This window comes from Pseudophryne corroboree, chromosome 10 (genome assembly GCF_028390025.1).
Source record: "Pseudophryne corroboree isolate aPseCor3 chromosome 10, aPseCor3.hap2, whole genome shotgun sequence".
NCBI classification, from domain to species: domain Eukaryota; kingdom Metazoa; phylum Chordata; class Amphibia; order Anura; family Myobatrachidae; genus Pseudophryne; species Pseudophryne corroboree.
Genome location: NC_086453.1, coordinates 266,030,252 through 266,051,300, shown reverse-complemented (window position 1 = coordinate 266,051,300; position 21,049 = coordinate 266,030,252). Strand labels below are relative to the sequence as shown.

General features: G+C 46.3%; 1 long non-coding RNA gene across 1 annotated transcript; it reads right to left on the bottom strand.

Moving 5' to 3' along the window:
* Positions 1-11,621: 11,621 nt before the first annotated feature.
* LOC134965506 (uncharacterized) lies at positions 11,622-13,984 on the bottom strand. The gene is made up of 6 exons (XR_010188405.1): positions 13,617-13,984; positions 13,343-13,533; positions 12,921-13,053; positions 12,499-12,631; positions 12,077-12,209; positions 11,622-11,786 (listed from the first exon to the last, which is right to left on the bottom strand). It is a non-coding gene; the product is annotated as an uncharacterized LOC134965506 (long non-coding RNA).
* Positions 13,985-21,049: the final 7,065 nt, after the last annotated feature.

Sequence of the window (21,049 nt, the reverse complement as noted above, 5' to 3'; positions counted from 1 at the left end):
ACACCTGCAGACTATGGGGGCCAGTTGCTCAGGTAGGGGGCGATCAACCCTGGTTCAGGTTGATTCTGTGAACCGACCAGTTGGGTCGGCACGATATGTAATGTGTGAAAAATATGGAAGTCACACCGAATCTTTATGTGATGAATGGGAGAGAATGACTGTACAAGACAGGGACAAATTCCCAAGAATAGGTAGCTTTAGTCCAGAAGTGTTACAAAATTTAAGGAGGAGGATATGTCTCGTAAAATCAGCAAAGAGACGAATTCAGCATCATGATTATTTACAGTTATGGCACCAGGAAGGTGAGATACAGAGAGGTTTGGCTCTGGCGGCAGGATCTGGGGCAGTCAGGAAGCTGATAGCCACAGCTCCTCCTCCACCATACATTGCAGGAGAGAGGTTGATTACGGAGAGAAACGCACTGGGTTATAAAACAAAAACTCTTAGTAACCTTGTAAATGTTAATGATGTTAACCAAATAACTCATGCAAGTATTAACCCGTGCAAGATGTACCCTGTTTTGAACCTTCCTCAGGAGTGTGATCAAGAAGACGATTCAGCAACAATTTCAGCTCTCTCTCTTGCAGCCACCATAGCAGAGACCACAGTAGGCACAGCGACACCCACGAGATTAGTGAAAGCCCCTAGCGGAGGGATAGGTGAGGTCGTGTCAACGGGTAAGTACGGCACCATGCACTACACTGAAACAATTGTACCACAACAAGCTGTAGAATCTACACAGGAAGAGGCTGTTAGAATTGCTCCTGTAAGGGTAATAGCAGTTCCCAATGGAAAAACAGATGTGTCTGGAGCCACTCCCATAAGGAACATTGCCATGTACACTCCATTTTCCAGAATGGAATTAAGAACAATAGTGTCCGAATTTCCTGACCCCAGGAAGGATTTAGTTGCTAGCCAAAAATACATCAGGGATCTAGGTAACACTGTAGAACCCAACAACAAGGATTGGCAGATACTGCTAAGAGCTTGTTTACCTTCCAATGTTGACGCAACTCAATTTTTAGCTGACTGTGCATTGGATAAAGATGTACCGCTTACAGACGTGTACAACAAGGATAATGTAAAAAGGATAAATTTACAGCTAAAGGAGTATTTCCCAGCCGTTGTTAAATGGAATAAAATATTTTCCATTAAGCAAAAGGAGTCCGAAACGGCAACAGAATATTTTCACCGGGCACTATTAGAAATGGCAAAGTACACTGGTATAGAAGACATTAAGACCAACCCAAACCATCGAGAAGTAGCAGTATCTGTACTGATGGATGGTTTGAAAGAAACATTAAAAGCTAGGGTACAGACCACGCAACCATGCTGGCGAGGTCTGTCAGTGTCCACATTGAGAGAGGCTGCTATTGATCACGACAGAAATATCACTAGGCACAGGGAGTCGCAAAGTGATAAGTTGATGTCAGTAAGTATACAGGCGCTGACCACAAAGCAGCCTGCGTATGTACCACCGAATCCTGTGGGTAAGGCAAGTGTAATAACATGTTTTTCTTGTAACAGACCGGGACACTTTGCACGAGAATGTAGAACAAAGAATGTACAAAGATCTTTTCAACCCCCTAGACAACAACACAACACACGACAATGGGAGCAGGGTCCACAGAGGCGGAGTTTTGAGCCACATACAAGGGAAACAAAAAGATACCCCCCGAACAGAGATTGGCATGCCTCTGGTAGTTCCCAGCTAACCCCCTCACAAGTAGTTGCTGCCAACGGGATTCAGGGAGGTCAGCATACCCAATAGGGGTGTGGCCATACCTGTAATCTGCACCCAGTTAAGTTGATTGCTAGTCTTGGAAGCGAACCAGAAATTGCAATCAATGTAGCTGGTAAAACTTTAAACTTTCTTGTAGACACAGGGGCGGCCAAGTCAGTGATAAATTCGACAGTGGGCATGAGAACCACTGGTAGGACAATTCCAGCCATGGGAGTAACAGGAGTAGTCCAGCACTACAATGTTAGCAAACCAGCCGAGATTACAATAGGGCCTTTGCATACCAAGCATTCCTTTTTGCTGGCTGCATCGGCACCAACTAATCTCCTGGGTAGAGACTTACTATGTAAAATGGGTTGCGTCATTTATTGTACTCCTGAAGGTGTATTCTTGGACATCCCTGAGAATCACGCTCAGGAAGTACGAGACATGTTAGACTCCCCATCAAAATTAATGTCACATTCCATTATGACAAATAGGAATCCATCCCAAGTAGAAGAGATGACATCTCAGATACCAGAGTCACTTTGGACAAAAGATGGACAGGACACTGGATTAATGGCAAATGTAGCTCCAGTAGTTGTACAAGTAAAAGATGGTAGGATAGCTCCAAAAATCCCACAGTATCCTCTGAAGCCAGAGGTGGAGTTAGGAGTTTTTCCCGTAATAGAGCGCTTGCTACAACAGGGCATTCTAGTAAGAACGTCCAGCACAGCAAATAGTCCCATCTTCCCTGTTAAAAAGAGTGGGGGGAGGGGTTACAGGCTAGTGCAAGATCTAAGGGGGATTAACAAAATAGTTGAGAGTCAGTTCCCCGTAGTGCCTAATCCAGCTGTCATCCTAATGCAAATTCCTCCCACTGCCAAATTTTTCACTGTTATTGACCTCTGCTCCGCATTCTTTTCGGTACCTCTGCACCCTGACAGCCAATATTTGTTTGCATTCACATACAGAGGAGTCCAATACACGTGGACTCGGTTACCCCAAGGTTTCATAGATAGTCCAAGTATATTTTCTCAGGCTTTGCATGATTGTTTACAGTCTTTCCAACCGGAGAGTGGATCAGTGTTGATACAGTACGTGGATGATCTACTACTGTGTTCTGATTCATTGGAAGCTTCCCTGAAGGATACGAAACAGCTCCTGTTTCATCTTTCAGACACAGGTCACAAGGTTTCCAAAGACAAGTTACAATTATGCCAAACTAAGGTAAAATATTTGGGACACTGTCTAACACAAGGACTGAGACACCTGACCGCTGATAGAATCCAAGCCATTAGAGACATGACACTGCCACAAACCCAGCAACAGATCAGGACGTTTCTAGGAATGTGTGGGTATTGCCGTAATTGGATCCCAGGGTTTTCCATATTGGCGCTACCTTTGCAGGAAATGGTCTCTTCAAACAAACCTGATCGGATTTCGCATACAGACGAATCTGAAACAGCATTTGAGAGACTCAAGCAATGCCTAACGCAGGCACCAGCACTAGGTATGCCAGACTATGGGAAACCCTTTGAACTATACGGAACAGAAAGTGCTGGGTGCGCAGCAGGTGTACTAACACAAAAACACGGTGATGCCAGCAGGCCAGTTGCATATTACAGCGCTCAGCTAGATACGGTAGCGCGATCCCTCCCCACATGCTTGCGTAGCGTTGCGGCGATAGCATTGCTAGTGACAAAAAGCGAAGATGTCGTGCTAGGCCACAACCTCACAATCCATACACCGCATGCGGTATCTGCCTTATTGAATTCTGCCCAAACCAGACACGTCTCATCAGCAAGGTTCACAAGATGGGAATTGGCATTAATGGCCCCAGTAAACATCACCATAAGGAGATGCAGTGCATTAAATCCTGCAACATTTCTCCCAGGTGTGCCTGGTCAGGCACAAAGGGTGGAAGGTGAGAGTGATGGGGAAGGAGGATTTAATGCAAAGGAAGATACACATGATTGTATGGAATATTTGACCCAAAATTTTACCGCAAGGCCTGACATCAGTGACAATCCACTGGAAGATGCAGAACTCACGTTCTACACGGACGGTAGTTGTCACAGACAGTCAGACTCGGGAGACTTGTGTACTGGATACGCAGTCGTAGATGACCAAGACACCATAGAAGCGGAACCGCTAGGCCCACCTCACTCAGCCCAGGTTGCTGAACTGGTCGCCCTAACCAGAGCATGTGAATTGGCTAAGGGTAAGTCAGCCAATATCTACACCGATTCTAGATACGCCTTCGGGGTAGTCCATGATTTCGGAGCCCTATGGCGGCTCAGAAATTTCATGACGGCGGCTGGTACACCGATAGCGCATGCAGCTCACATAAAAAGGCTTCTAACAGCGATACAGGAACCCGACAGAGTGGCCGTTATCAAATGTAAAGCACATACATATAGTCAAGACCCAGTGTCACTTGGTAACAGCCGAGCAGACGAAGCCGCAAAGCTTGCAGCTGCTACCCCCATACAGACAGACACCACACAACTGATGGTATTTAATACCATCAACACACAAAAGTTGTGTGAGATGCAGAATTTGTGTTCCACACAGGAAAGAGCAGTCTGGAAGGCAAAGGGATATGGCCAGGAGTCCTCAGGGCTCTGGACGGATGGACATGGTAAACCGGTGGCCCCCAGGGCATACCTTCCATGTCTGGCTGAAGCAGCTCACGGGCTGACTCATCTAGGCAAGGAGGGGATGTGCAAATTGGTAAGAGCATACTGGTGCGCCCCAGGATTCTCCTCATGCGGGTAAAAGAGCAATGTCATGCCTTACCTGTCTGAGAAAGAATATTGGAAAAGCAATACCTACAGAACCATCCCATATCCCACCTGCCGGCGGCCCTTTCCAGGTAATACAAATTGACTTCATTCAATTACCCCCATGTCGAAATTTGAAATATGTACTTGTCTGTATAGATGTTTTCTCGAATTGGGTCGAAGCATTTCCAGCAGCTACAAATACCGCTATGTTTACAGCTAAGAAAATTGTGCAGGAATTTGTATGTAGATATGGTATCCCTAGAATCATTGAAAGTGATAGGGGTACCCATTTTACAGGTGATGTCTTTCAAGGAATGTGTAAATTAATGGGTATTGATAGCAAGCTGCACACTCCGTACCGTCCACAGGCGAGCGCGAAGGTCGAAAGAGTGAACAGCACTATTAAAAATAAATTGAGTAAAGTAATGACAGAGACAGGATTGACGTGGCCAGAAGCTTTACCCATTGTTTTGTATAGCATCAGAACCACTCCCAGGTCCCCTCTTAATCTGTCTCCTTTTGAAATCTTGTTTGGTCGACAACCGCATGTCATGATTAACCCTCAGGATGATTTGAAATGTAACAATGAAGTAACTGTAAAATACTTAATTAACATGAGTAAACAGTTGAGGAATCAAAATGATAATCTGAAGTTGGTGATTCCTGATTTACCAGATAGTAATTGTCATGACATTGAACCTGGGAATTATGTAATGATACGAAATTTTCTACGCTCAGGTTGTCTTATTGATAGATGGGAAGGACCATACCAGGTCTTATTGACTAGCACCACAGCATTGAAGGTTGCTGAGAGAGAGACTTGGGTCCATTCATCCCACTGCAAAAAGGTTGCTGATCCAGAGAAGTCCCGTGATAAGGAACAGACGGTAGAGGTTGTATCACTAGAGTGTCTGTTCCAGGAGGACTGAGGCGGCACCTGAGCCTTGAAGACCGGAAGCAGTTGTCGACTCCCCTCTCCCTTTTATTGTTTTTCTCCACTTCCCAGCCCCTCTCCCTTAAAAAAAATTTCTTTTTCCCCCTTCTCATTCTTCTCTATTTCCTCCTCAAAGATGGACTTGCCCCAAGAGACTGTGATCCGGATTTTGATGTTAACCATGATGTTGACCAGAGCAGTCTGTTCCGGCGAGAGTACCATAGAGGTCGAGAGAGGTTCTGGAATGGGTTCCGATTATGATGATGGAGGCGTAGTTTTCCAAGATCAACCAAACCAACAAGCAAAGGCGAGTATCAGAAAACGATCCGATAGAAGAAATTGTGATGGATTGTTAGCTGAAGAAAATTGTATCTGTAGGCTCTGTGATAATCTGGTTGAAGATGGATGCATAAAGAAATGCCAATCTAGTTTTAATATCCATATGGACCGGCATCCATTGAGTGACTATCACTCCTTAGTGGGTAACGTGTTAAACCAAACAGATTGTTGGGTATGCTCTCAAGTACCTCAGGGTCACAGCAAATCAGGGCTAGTACCATTTCCTTTAACGTTAGGGGAGGTACTTGAGCTAAGTGGTGGGAGACCGGTGGATCGGAGGTTTAACATCTCCTGCCCTCCTAGTTTGAAGCTCCACCAATACCATGTGGATAGGTCCCTCTTATGTTTCAACATCTCCAATCCCAGAAAACCGGGAAATTGGGAAGTGTCGTGGAGCAACCTTACCATGACCTTTTCACACAGAGCAGATAGAATGCCTACAGATACAGAGCTCGTACGCCACATAGCCAGTAGAGGAAAATCTTTCCGGTATCGATATACCTTAGGAAATAGGATTACTAGAGTTGGAGAGGTATCACCAGGATACTGTGCACATATCGTACAAACTGATACGTGCATTAAGCAGTTGGAAGAATTAGGGTCAGGAGATTTCACCTGGAAGGTTTGTAACATGGTCATGTCCTTCTCCGTCCCTTATGTTCTCCCCGATGACGCATATTTCATATGCGGGAGAAAGGCGTACAAGTGGCTTGCCCCAAACTCTGAAGGATTGTGTTATATTGGAAAAGTATTGCCTGAAGTGATGACTGTTACACATGACAAAATGAAGGACATACACCGTGGTGCCCAAGCTCCTTATACTCACACTCATTACGAGCACCGAGTTAAAAGACAACTGTCAGAAAGGTTAGAGCATCCGGCCTCTGATCTTATCCATGAATCCACCGGGATTCAGGTTCTGGTAGCGTTAGATTTCACTCGCACCGCTCGAGGTGTGATGAATTATAGATACATTTCCGCACTCGCCAATTTGTTAGATAATATCACTGAAATGTATGATGACACGTTTAGATACACTGGAAGAGAACTTCAAGCTTACAAAACAGAACTAGTTCAGCATAGGATGGTTCTTAATTATCTTACAGCAGTAACAGGCGGATATTGTGTTACATTGGCAACACAGTACGGCATAAAGTGTTGCACGTATATCACAAATAGCACCGAGGATCCGGTAGAGGTCATAGACCAAAAGATGGACGATATTCTCCAATTGAAGTGGGAATTTCGTCGAAAACACAATCTCACCCTTGCTGCTGTAAGTAATGAGCTGACTGGTTGGGTGTCATGGTTGAACCCGCGAAATTGTTTCTCCGGTTTGGGAGACTGGGCTCAAGGAGTCATAATGGATGTTGGAAAGTTTCTACTATGTATCTTGGGTGTCGTTATATCGATTGGATTGATATTTAGATGCGGGCAGGCTTTAATGAGGTGCAAACAAAGTACAAGAGTGATGAGCTTGAGGAGCGAGGAAACTGTAATTAACCTGGATTTGATTTATGACCCAATGATAGAAACCAGAATGTGATGAAAATGCGATTATACGGTCCGTTTCTTTCACCTGTTTTTCTGCTTTTCTCCAAGGTACAAAGACCCCCTTGGACGAGGAAGTTGACGAGACGCTATACAGACAACAGACAAGCACCAAAGAAGAAGATTTGACAACTTTAAATATGGACACTTGATGAACTTTGCCATGGATCCCCAGTTTCCCTAGTATTTTTAAACTCACGCTAGCCCAACATTTTTGTAAATCTGATGGCACTGACAAAGCTTGTTGCTCATGCCTAAGGAGCAAAACAGCGCAAAGAAGACGACTCTCAACAGATACCGAACACAACTTCAACAACAGATGTACATTTCCCTGACATAGAATATCATTGCATTTTTCGTAAGTGTTCTTTATCTTCATCTCTACAACCCTCAGGTAACGACACACATAGACGATAGGGAATACAGGCACAGATATCAGCAACCACATACCTCCCCCATTCATGTATCATCAACTAAAATGTGCATCCCCATTTTGTTACAACCACAGCCGAAATGAGCTCGGTAGAGTTTGACAGCCCATCCACAGACCTGTACCACAGGATAAGAAGGAATTCAAATGTATACTTCGCAATACCTCGAAGCTTGATTTACCACACGTACGGCACGATGATACATGACCCTCCAAACATGGACTCATACACACATGCTTCTGCTTTCTCACTAGGTCATACCCTCTTCACACCTACTCCACTCTTCTCCCCTACCCAACCATGGAAATCAATTAACCCCTGACTTACATTTTTCTCCTTAAATATTTTAGAAGGTGGCAGTTATTATTGACTGCCAAAGGGTGGACTGTCAAAGTCAGAAAAATGTCTCTATGCACGTTGCCATATTTGCACCGCACACTGGTCCGCGCTGCGCATGCGTACGCTCTCCCGTGAAGGCGCATACCCGCGATAGCGTGCACTCGCAGGCGCGGTATGCGTATTTACGGTAGAGTTTATGTAGTCGTAGCGTGCGACTCATTCGTTACAAATGTTCACAATTAATGTAGTTTGTAGGTCATGGTCCCCTTGATAGATTCTGAAAGTTTGGTTAAAATAGAAGGTCCCTGTTTAAAGGAATCCCTCTTTGTATTGTACGAAGGGTCTGACAGGAATCATACAGCCGTGTTTGGTACCCATCGGAAGAGTATTTAATTAGTAATATTCCGGTGTTGGTTTGGAGCGTATTAATCGCTCGTGCGAATAGTTATGGACATAAGAAGTTTATGTCCATTTCTATTATTTACACATACTCAGGTATGCGGCGGGAAACCCAGTTTCCCACCCACCTGAGCTGTTAGAAATCGTCACAGCCCACCTGTATGAATCACCCTATGACCTTTTGTTATGATGCAGGGCCGAATTCCTTCGGCCAATGGACAATGGGATTGTAGGACCATGAGATTGCATTGTGTGTGGGGCATAAATAGGCAGGCCGACCATATCCAACTCTCACTCTCTCATCAACGGTTATCTGCTGATAGCCGGGAGCTGGATATCGAGGCGCAGGCGATCATACCCTTTGTGCGTAAGTTTCTCTCCGTAATCATTGTCTTTCTGTGAGCCAATTTCTCTCATCTCTCTCTCTCTCTCTCTCCCTGTTATGTTCTCTCATATCTCCCCTAGACTAGGCTAGTATTGTATTGTATTAGATAGGATTGTATTGTATTGCATTTAGGTCAGTGTAGTATTGTCTTTTTGTATTTATTGTTTAGTTCTGTGGTTAGGAAGTCTCTGTTATATTGTAGTGTATCATTTGTACTGTTATCCCCTTTTACAAATATATTAGATATAATACAATTAATAGGCTTTGGAACCTAAACCAGTATCTGTGTATTTTCTATAGTGTTAAGTGTCCACTTGAGCGTCGGTGACGCTCAAGCAGCTGTGTAGTTAGTCAGGTTACACAAGGTTGCACTTACACCCTGTATTCACATTAAGTTATTCTGTGTATTTCATTGGTATAAGGTTTAAACATTAAGGTATAGCGTTGTGAGCGTCTGCGCCGCTGGTGACCTCCTCGTGGTCTCGAGCGTATGCTACGCCATAGCGAATCATTACTCTAGTCATAACCAATAACGTGTCCTGTGATCACTGGGCCGTGAGCGAACGTGACGCTTGAGCGTCTCGCCTACGGCGGAGCGATCGTTACGCAAATAGAGTACCCTTACGGTACTTCTTAAGCAAACAGCGTACAGTGTTCTTAGACTTCATAAAGGGTTGTTTATACGACAAAAGGAATTTAGAATTGTCAGATCTCAACGTAGTTCTGGGATTCCTCAAATCACATTGGTTTAAACCGCTCAAATCTGTGGATTTGAAATATCTCACATGGAAAGTGACCATGATGTTGGCCCTGGCCTCGGCCAGGCGAGTGTCAGAATTGGCGGCTTTGTCTCACAAAAGCCCATATCTGATTGTCCATTCGGACAGGGCAGAGCTGCGGACTCGTCCCCAGTTTCTCCCTAAGGTGGTGTCAGCGTTTCACCTGAACCAGCTTATTGTGGTACCTGCGGCTACTAGGGACTTGGAGGACTCCAAGTTGCTAGATGTTGTCAGGGCCCTGAAAATATAGGTTTCCAGGACGGCTGGAGTCAGGAAAACTGACTTGCTGTTATCCTGTATGCACCCAACAAGCTGGGTGCTCTTGCTTCTAAGCAGACGATTGCTAGTTGGATGTGTAGTACAATTCAGCTTGCACATTCTGTGGCAGGCCTGCCACAGCCAAAATATGTAAATGCCCATTCCACAAGGAAGGTGGGCTCATCTTGGGCGGCTGCCCGAGGGGTCTCGGCTTTACAACTTTGCCGAGCTGCTACTTGGTCAGGGGCACACCCTGGCTGAGGAGGACCTGGAGTTCTCTCACTCGGTGCTGCAGAGTCATCCGCACTCTCCCGCCCGTTTGGGAGCTTTGGTATAATCCCCATGGTCCTGACGGAGTCCCCAGCATCCACTTAGGACGTCAGAGAAAATAAGAATTTACTTACCGATAATTCTATTTCTCGTAGTCCGTAGTGGATGCTGGGAGCCCATCCCAAGTGCGGATTGTCTGCAATACTTGTACATAGTTATTGTTACAAAAATCGGGTTATTACTGTTGTGAGCCATCTTTTCAGAGGCTCCGCTGTTATCATGCTGTTAACTGGGTTCAGATCACAGGTTGTACAGTGTGATTGGTGTGGCTGGTATGAGTCTTACCCGGGATTCAAAATCCTTCCTTATTGTGTACGCTCGTCCGGGCACAGTATCCTAACTGAGGCTTGGAGGAGGGTCATAGGGGGAGGAGCCAGTGCACACCACCTGATCCTAAAGCTTTTACTTTTGTGCCCTGTCTCCTGCGGAGCCGCTATTCCCCATGGTCCTGACGGAGTCCCCAGCATCCACTACAGACTACGAGAAATAGAATTATCGGTAAGTAAATTCTTTTTTTTTTTCTTAATAATGTTATGTTTGTGTTGGGCTCCCCCACTCTCGACCGGATACTACCAAGGAGCTTTATGTCTATGCATACATGCGCGGGCATGTATGCGGGCGCGTGTGGTAACGGATGAAAGCTCCTTGTGGCTACATGTATGATGGTCCAAAGAGCTATTCTGATACCACTTTTTTTTTTTTACCAAAAAACTCCTTTTTGTATTGGTGTACAATAGGCTTTCACTGTTGTGTGAATTTACTATTCACTAGTGTTTATTTTTGGCTTATTCATAGGATTGGGTGGAAAATTTAAGTGGACGGCGTAGTTCGTGTTTTGCGTACCAAGGTGAGTAAAGCCATGTTTCAATGTATATATTCAAGAAACTTTGGACCGCCTGCCCTTGTGGAACCACACAGCCCAGCAATGGGTCATGCTGGGCTGTGTGGTTCCACAAGTGCAGGCGTGTCAAAGTGCTGACCACTGACACCACTATTCCACTTTGGACCGCCTGCCCTTGTGGAACTACACAGCCCAGCAATGGGTCATGCTGGGCTGTGTGGTTCCACAAGTGCAGGCGTGTCAAAGTGCTGACCACTGACACCACTATTCCACTTTGGACCGCCTGCCCTTGTGGAACCACACAGCCCAGCAATGGGTCATGCTGGACTGTGTGGTTCCACAATGTTCTTGGGAAAGGAATGAACATGACATCATTAGTGTCTTTACTTAATATGGATTTTTTTTTTCACAGATATCTACACAAGTAAAGAATGTAAAGAAGAACAAACACTACTTTTTTGTTTTGTTACATTTTATTTTTTATTCCAAAATAAAATACATTTATATTTCTTCAATACATGTTTAAAATGAGAAGTTTTGTGTGGTTTTTCTTTAAATTATTAGTAAATAAAATGTAATATATGAGATGCAGTGGTATTGTGTTAGGTCGCCCATGGTACAGCAGGGGAACTGTCGTGTCCCTTTTCATCCACGATGATTCAAGCAACTTGGGAAGAATACTCCACAAGACCTGTGGAAGAGAACAGTATGAGGTTCCAGCTATTGGTAATAGTGTTACCCTTCTATGGAAAAGAAAAGGTACAAGCAACACTTTTGACACAAGCAGGTTACAGCGGCCTTTGTCCCAAATGCAGCCCTCCGGCACTTGAGTAACTACACATCCAAACATTCCCTGACACAGTGTAGGCATTGGTGTATCAGGGCATGTTTGGATGTGCAGTTTTGCAAATGCTGGAGGGCTGCACTTTGGACATGCCGGGGTGACTTGGACAGGAGGGAGTTTTGGGCAATACATCTCACCTGAGGGGGGTTGTCTGCTACATGGCGGAGGTTCCGGTCCACATCACAAGTAGGTCGCCCATGCCATGGTACATCAGTGGAACTGTCGTGTCTCTTCACATCCACGCCACTTGGGAAGGATACTCCGCAAGACCTGTGGAAGAGAATAGTATGAGGTTCCAGCTATTGGTAATAGTGTCACCCTTCTATGGAAAAGAAAAGGTACAAGCAACACTTTGACACAAGCAGGTTACAGTGGCTTTTGTCCCAAATGCAGCCCTCCGGCACTTGAGTAACTACACATCCAAACATTCCCTGACACAGTGTAGGCATTGGTGTATCAGGGCATGATTGGATGTGCAGTTTTGCAAATGCCAGAGGGCTGCACTTTGGACATGCCGGGGTGACTTGGACAGGAGGGAGTTTTGGGCAATACATCTCACCTGAGGGGGGTTGTCAGCTACATGGCGGAGGTTCCGGTCCACATCACAAGTAGGTCACCCATGCCATGGTACATCAGTGGAATTGTCGTCTCTCTTCACATCCACACCACTTGGGAAGGATACTCCGCAAGACCTGTGGAAGAGAATAGTATGAGGTTCCAGCTATTGGTAATAGTGTCACCCTTCTATGGAAAAGAAAAGGTACAAGCAACACTTTGACACAAGCAGGTTACAGTGGCTTTTGTCCCAAATGCAGCCCTCCGGCACTTGAGTAACTACACATCCAAACATTCCCTGACACAGCGTAAGCATTGGTGTGTCAGGGCATGATTGGATGTGCAGTTTTGCAAATGCCGGAGGGCTGCACTTTGGACATGCCGGGGTGACTTGGACAGGAGGGAGTTTTGGGCAATACATCTCACCTGAGGGGGGTTGTCTGCTACATGGCGGAGGTTCCGGTCCACATCACAAGTAGGTCACCCATGCCATGGTACATCAGTGGAATTGTCGTCTCTCTTCACATCCACACCACTTTGGAAGGATACTCCGCAAGACCTGTGGAAGAGAATAGTATGAGGTTCCAGCTATTGGTAATAGTGTCACCCTTCTATGGAAAAGAAAAGGTACAAGCAACACTTTGACACAAGCAGGTTACAGCGGCCTTTGTCCCAAATGCAGCCCTCCGGCACTTGAGTAACTACACATCCAAACATTCCCTGACACAGTGTAGGCATTGGTGTATCAGGGCATGTTTGGATGTGCAGTTTTGCAAATGCCGGAGGGCTGCACTTTGGACATGCCGGGGTGACTTGGACAGGAGGGAGTTTTGGGCAATACATCTCACCTGAGGGGGGTTGTCTGCTACATGGCGGAGGTTCAGGTCCACATCACAAGTAGGTTGCCCATGGTAGAGTGGGATAAACGGGTCCAATATTTGCGGCAACCCAACAACAGGAAAAAACGGGGTAACAGGTCGTCAACAGGACGAAACTTTGAAAACAGGCCTGGGAAGGTGCGTCAACAGGACGTAATACTCTGAAATACATAAATAAAGATTTTTTCTTAGAATATTACAATCTCAGTTTACACGATAATACAAATGTTACAAGTATACTCACAGGCAGTGGAAAAAAAGCTTTGGATCAATGTCCGTCGGGAATCATCTCCTTCGTCCATACCCACCGGTAGAGCAGAAGAACGGTTCCCGCGTCGGAAAGCACTGCGACGAAGAGTCACCGGCAAACGGTTTGCGACACATATGTTGTGTAAAATACAACATGCATTTACCATGCCGCAAACCTTCGCCGGTGAGTACAAAAGAGCACCACCGGAAGTGTCTAAACATCTAAACCGGCTTTTAAGTACACCGAAGGCACGCTCAATTATTTGCCTCGATGCTTTGTGTGTCTCTTGGTAACGTTTTTCTGCTCTACCAACAGGATTAGACAATGGGGTCAAGAGCCACGATTTGTTGGGATAACCCGCATCGCCTATGGAAATGAAAAAAATGGTGGGTAATATAAAAAATAAAAATAAAAAATAAAATAAAATAAAAACAATTAAAATAAATACCTAACAGCCAGCCATTCAGCATGTTTCCTGTTTCGAAATTGTCAAACAGCGATGACTGACTTAGGATGAAGGAGTCGTGAGACGATCCAGGAAATCCCACAAAAATATTCAAAAATTTCATGTTGACATCACAGACCGCCTGTATATTCATGGAATGTTAATGTTTTCGGTTCCGAAAACATTCTTCCGAATTCTGTGGTGGTCTGATCTGCACGTGGGTACAGTCAATCGCGCCCAGAACATTGGGAAAATTGTATTTGGTAAAAAAGCCTAATTTGATCTCACGACATCCGCTGCCCGTATCTGGAAATGTGATGAACTGAATCGTCAATTTGCGGAAAGCCCTAATGACCTGGGTTATACAGCGCGACAGTGTCGACTGTGAAAAAACGCATGTTTGAGACAAAGTAGGCTGGAATGTGCCTGACGCCAAAAAATGTAACGTAGCCAGCAGTTTCTGGAAACCGCTGACTGCGCGATTGGTCCGTGCCCGAGGTTCCAGGTCGGCCTCCAACAGAGCGTACAGCGAATATATGTCGCGAGTCGATAAGCGATAATTTTGAATCACCTCGAACTCGCTGAGATCCTCCAGTTCACGCCTAGTGCGATACTGGCGTGGACGTGGAAATGAAACATGCAATACTGACTCACCCAATGCAGACATTTACTGACCTTGATCCTGATGTTCAGCAGCCCTTTCTTCCTCCATGCTTGCAGCCAGCATGAACATCACAATCTGGTCAGAAAAAGGCTCCATTATTGTAGTCAGTACAAAAATAGGATATAAATGTGTTAAAACGCAGGGATTGTCCTAAAAAAACGATTCCACGAGAGAGCTGACTGTAATGGCTCCTTCTCCCTGAAGTCTCAAACCCGGGAGTGAGGATAGAGGAGGGGCTTTGCAGAAGTGTATCCTGGGTAAAACTGTGGAATCATGGGTACATTTCCCTCAGCAGAGTGAAGAAAAAAATATTCTTTTAAAAAATCAATTAAATAATACTTGTGAGTCAAAAAAAAGACAAACCAAGTAGATAATCCCTTCAAATATAAATAGATATGCTATTAGCAATCCAAAAAGCAAAAAAAATACATTTTTACAAATTTTTTTATTAGATCCCGCCAGCAAAGTGAGGCGGAATGAAATTGACGAAATTGCTGTCGAAAAGCACTGTTGTCGAATCGACATTCTTCAATTGAATATACTTTTGTCGAAAAGCCGCATTTTGACCATTGCAGACATGTCGAATTTTGAAAATGTCGATTTGCAAAAAGTCGAATCTGAAATGGCAGGTATTTTGACGAAAAGTACTGTATTGCATTGACGAATCCAATTCGACATGTTTTTTTGTCGAAAATGTCCCGTTTTTCGACTTTGCGTCAATTCGACCGCAATTGCATATACCCCTTAGTTGTTGTTCTGACCAAAAAACAGTATAGAGTGGTTTCTGTATCTGTAACGGGATCAGTATGAATGACCGGTGGATGGGACGCCGGTGGTCAGTATACCGACACTGGCATCCCGTCATTTATAATCACGGTGGCCCGCCAGTAAGCCCCATAGCACTCACCCATTCCCTACCGTAACCCTCCCTTGTGGGTGCCTAACCCTCCCTTCCCCGCTGCCTAAACCTAACCCTCCCTTCCCCGCTGCCTAACTCTAACCCTTCCTGCTTGATGCCTAACCCTAATCCTCCCTTCCCCGCTCCCTAACCCTCCCTGCTTGATGCCTAACCCTCCCTTCCCCGCTGCCTAAACCTAACCCTCCCCGCTTGATGCCTATCCCTTACCTTCCCTGCTCTTCCCCCTATGCCTAACCTCCCTTCTGCCTAAACCTAACTTTCCCCTGTGGAAGGACGCCAGCACATCCTGCTGTCAGGGCATTTGAGATGCCAGCTGTCGGTATTGTGACGCCGACATCCCGTTTGGCGTCGGTTTGCTGATACCAGGATGGTGTCCGTGTTCGGGATGCCAGCGTCGGTATAGCAACCGCCAGTATCTTGGCTGTTGGTTACGTATCTGCTTCTCCTCCCATCATGTGCACTGATTTAAAATGGGGGGAAAAAAGAGGTTGTCGCTCATAATAAGGGAGCATGACCAACTCTAGCAGCACACTGCCCTCCGTCCTGCTCCATTCCCTTACACTGCACACTCTACAGGGCCTATTTATCAATTATTGCATATTCAATGCGATCTGTGCCCATATTCAATGAGATCCTGTCACCTGAATGTATTAATGAGCACAAGCAGGGACAGGGGCTCCGAAAAAGGGCCCGTCACTGTGATGCGCTAAGTGAGCTGCCGGGGTGGGGGGGGGGGGGGGTGTCTGTGCATGTGCGGTCAGCCAGATACCAATGCACAGCGGAGGCTTCCTGGGGAACCGTCTGCCTGACCAGCTGTGCAGCGAGATAGTGGAAGCTGTGGGGGCCAATATCGGGAAAGCTTTGCATTCCTGATATTGGTAAATCGGGCAGCATTGCATCCACACTGCGATCCACAGGTGGGACAGCGGGACAGTCCCAGAACAACGGGTCTGTCCTGACAAAATAGGGACAGTTGGGAGTTATGAAGTTGTACAAATATAAATAGTACTGTTAGATCAGCTTTCAGGATATTCATCGCACATGACTACATTTTGTATCAAAATAGCATAGTTATTCATAAGTGAAGTTTCCAGTAAAAAGTATTTTTCATCAATATAGAATGTTTGAGAATTTCATCTATGCCTAGCGCAGGAATGCTAAACATAGATAATGTTATCAGCACGATTTCTGCTGTGGGGTACACTGGGCTCCACAAGGATAGACATTGGGGTGTAGAGTAGGATCTTGATCTGAGGCACCAACAGGCTGAAAAGCTTTGACTGTTCCCAGAATGCATAGCGCCGCCTCCTCTATAACTCCGCCTCCCTGCACAGGAGCTCAGTTATGTAGTTGGTGCCGCAGATAGCATGCACATAACAGAGGGGCTGCTCTGGGCAGCCCTAAGAAGAGCTTTTTGAGAAGAAAAGTGAAGACTTCAAGGGCAGCAGCGGTGTGTACATTAGTGATGAGCGCCTGAAATTTTTCGGGTTTTGTGTTTTGGTTTTGGGTTCGGTTCCGCGGCCGTGTTTTGGGTTTGACCGCGTTTTGGCAAAACCTCACCGAATTTTTTTTGTCGGATTCGGGTGTGTTTTGGATTCGGGTGTTTTTTTCAAAAAACCCTAAAAAACAGCTTAAATCATAGAATTTGGGGGTCATTTTGATCCCATATTATTATTAACCTCAAAAACCATAATTTCCACTAATTTTCAGTCTATTCTGAATACCTCACACCTCACAATATTATTTTTAGTCCTAAAATTTGCACCGAGGTCGCTGGATGACTAAGCTAAGCGACCCTAGTGGCCGACACAAACACCTGGCCCATCTAGGAGTGGCACTGCAGTGTCACGCAGGATGTCCCTTCCAAAAAACCCTCCCCAAACAGCACATGACGCAAAGAAAAAAAGAGGCGCAATGAGGTAGCTGTGTGAGTAAGATTAGCGACCCTAGTGGCCGACACAAACACCGGGCCCATTTAGGAGTGGCACTGCAGTGTCACGCAGGATGTCCCTTCCAAAAAACCCTCCCCAAACAGCACATGACGCAAAGAAAAAAAGAGGCGCAATGAGGTAGCTGTGTGAGTAAGATTAGCGACCCTAGTGGCCGACACAAACACCGGGCCCATCTAGGAGTGGCACTGCAGTGTCACGCAGGATGGCCCTTCCAAAAAACACTCCCCAAACAGCACATGACGCAAAGAAAAAAAGAGGCGCAATGAGGTAGCTGACTGTGTGAGTAAGATAAGCGACCCTAGTGGCCGACACAAACACCGGGCCCATTTAGGAGTGGCACTGCAGTGTCACGCAGGATGTCCCTTCCAAAAAACCCTCCCCAAACAGCACATGACGCAAAGAAAAAAAGAGGCGCAATGAGGTAGCTGTGTGAGTAAGATTAGCGACCGTAGTGGCCGACACAAACACCGCGCCCATTTAGGAGTGGCACTGCAGTGTCACGCAGGATGTCCCTTCCAAAAAACCCTCCCCAAACAGCACATGACGCAAAGAAAAAAAGAGGCGCAATGAGGTAGCTGTGTGAGTAAGATTAGCGACCCTAGTGGCCGACACAAACACCGGGCCCATCTAGGAGTGGCACTGCAGTGTCACGCAGGATGGCCCTTCCAAAAAACACTCCCCAAACAGCACATGACGCAAAGAAAAAAAGAGGCGCAATGAGGTAGCTGACTGTGTGAGTAAGATAAGCGACCCTAGTGGCCAACACAAACACCGGGCCCATTTAGGAGTGGCACTGCAGTGTCACGCAGGATGTCCCTTCCAAAAAACCCTCCCCAAACAGCACATGACGCAAAGAAAAAAAGAGGCGCAATGAGGTAGCTGTGTGAGTAAGATTAGCGACCGTAGTGGCCGACACAAACACCGGGCCCATTTAGGAGTGGCACTGCAGTGTCACGCAGGATGTCCCTTCCAAAAAACCCTCCCCAAACAGCACATGACGCAAAGAAAAAAAGAGGCGCAATGAGGTAGCTGTGTGAGTAAGATTAGCGACCCTAGTGGCCGACACAAACACCGGGCCCATCTAGGAGTGGCACTGCAGTGTCACGCAGGATGGCCCTTCCAAAAAACCCTCCCCAAACAGCACATGACGCAAAGAAAAAAAGAGGCGCAATGAGGTAGCTGACTGTGTGAGTAAGATAAGCGACCCTAGTGGCCGACACAAACACCGGGCCCATTTAGGAGTGGCACTGCAGTGTCACGCAGGATGTCCCTTCCAAAAAAACCTCCCCAAACAGCACATGACGCAAAGAAAAAAAGAGGCGCAATGAGGTAGTTGACTGTGTGAGTAAGATAAGCGACCCTAGTGGCCGACACAAACACCGGGCCCATCTAGGAGTGGCACTGCAGTGTCACGCAGGATGGCCCTTCCAAAAAACCCTCCCCAAACAGCACATGACGCAAAGAAAAAGAAAAGAAAAAAGAGGTGCAAGATGGAATTGTCCTTGGGCCCTCCCACCCACCCTTATGTTGTATAAACAGGACATGCACACTTTAACCAACCCATCATTTCAGTGACAGGGTCTGCCACACGACTGTGACTGAAATGACGGGTTGGTTTGGACCCCCACCAAAAAAGAAGCAATTAATCTCTCCTTGCACAAACTGGCTCTACAGAGGCAAGATGTCCACCTCATCATCACCCTCCGATATATCACCGTGTACATCCCCCTCCTCACAGATTATCAATTCGTCCCCACTGGAATCCACCATCTCAGCTCCCTGTGTACTTTGTGGAGGCAATTGCTGCTGGTCAATGTCTCCGCGGAGGAATTGATTATAATTCATTTTAATGAACATCATCTTCTCCACATTTTCTGGATGTAACCTCGTACGCCGATTGCTGACAAGGTGAGCGGCGGCACTAAACACTCTTTCGGAGTACACACTTGTGGGAGGGCAACTTAGGTAGAATAAAGCCAGTTTGTGCAATGGCCTCCAAATTGCCTCTTTTTCCTGCCAGTATAAGTATGGACTGTGTGACGTGCCTACTTGGATGCGGTCACTCATATAATCCTCCACCATTCTTTCAATGGTGAGAGAATCATATGCAGTGACAGTAGACGACATGTCCGTAATCGTTGTCAGGTCCTTCAGTCCGGACCAGATGTCAGCATCAGCAGTCGCTCCAGACTGCCCTGCATCACCGCCAGCGGGTGGGCTCGGAATTCTGAGCCTTTTCCTCGCACCCCCAGTTGCGGGAGAATGTGAAGGAGGAGATGTTGACAGGTCGCGTTCCGCTTGACAATTTTCTCACCAGCAGGTCTTTCAACCCCAGCAGACTTGTGTCTGCCGGAAAGAGAGATCCAAGGTAGGCTTTAAATCTAGGATCGAGCATGGTGGCCAAAATGTAGTGCTCTGATTTCAACAGATTGACCACCCGTGAATCCTTGTTAAGCGAATTAAGGGCTCCATCCACAAGTCCCACATGCCTAGCGGAATCGCTCCGTGTTAGCTCCTCCTTCAATGTCTCCAGCTTCTTCTGCAAAAGCCTGATGAGGGGAATGACCTGACTCAGGCTGGCAGTGTCTGAACTGACTTCACGTGTGGCAAGTTCAAAGGGCAGCAGAACCTTGCACAACGTTGAAATCATTCTCCACTGCGCTTGAGACAGGTGCATTCCACCTCCTATATCGTGCTCAATTGTATAGGCTTGAATGGCCTTTTGCTGCTCCTCCAACCTCTGAAGCATATAGAGGGTTGAATTCCACCTCGTTACCACTTCTTGCTTCAGATGATGGCAGGGCAGGTTCAGTAGTTTTTGGTGGTGCTCCAGTCTTCTGTACGTGGTGCCTGTACGCTGAAAGTGTCCCGCAATTCTTCTGGCCACCGACAGCATCTCTTGCACGCCCCTGTCGTTTTTTAATTAATTCTGCACCACCAAATTCAAGGTATGTGCAAAACATGGGACGTGCTGGAATTTGCCCATATTTAATGCACACACAATATTGCTGGCGTTGTCCGATGCCACAAATCCACAGGAGAGTCCAATTGGGGTAAGCCATTCCGCGATGATCTTCCTCAGTTGCCGTAAGAGGTTTTCAGCTGTGTGCGTATTCTGGAAGGCGGTGATACAAAGCGTAGCCTGCCTAGGAAAGAGTTGGCGTTTGCGAGATGCTGCTACTGGTGCCGCCGCTGCTGTTCTTGCGGCGGGAGTCCATACATCTACCCAGTGGGCTGTCACAGTCATATAGTCCTGACCCTGCCCTGCTCCACTTGTCCACATGTCCGTGGTTAAGTGGACATTGGGTACAGCTGCATTTTTTAGGACACTGGTGACTCTTTTTCTGAGGTCTGTGTAAATTTTCGGTATCGCCTGCCTAGAGAAATGGAACCTAGATGGTATTTGGTACCGGGGACACAGTACCTCCAACAAGTCTCTAGTTGGCT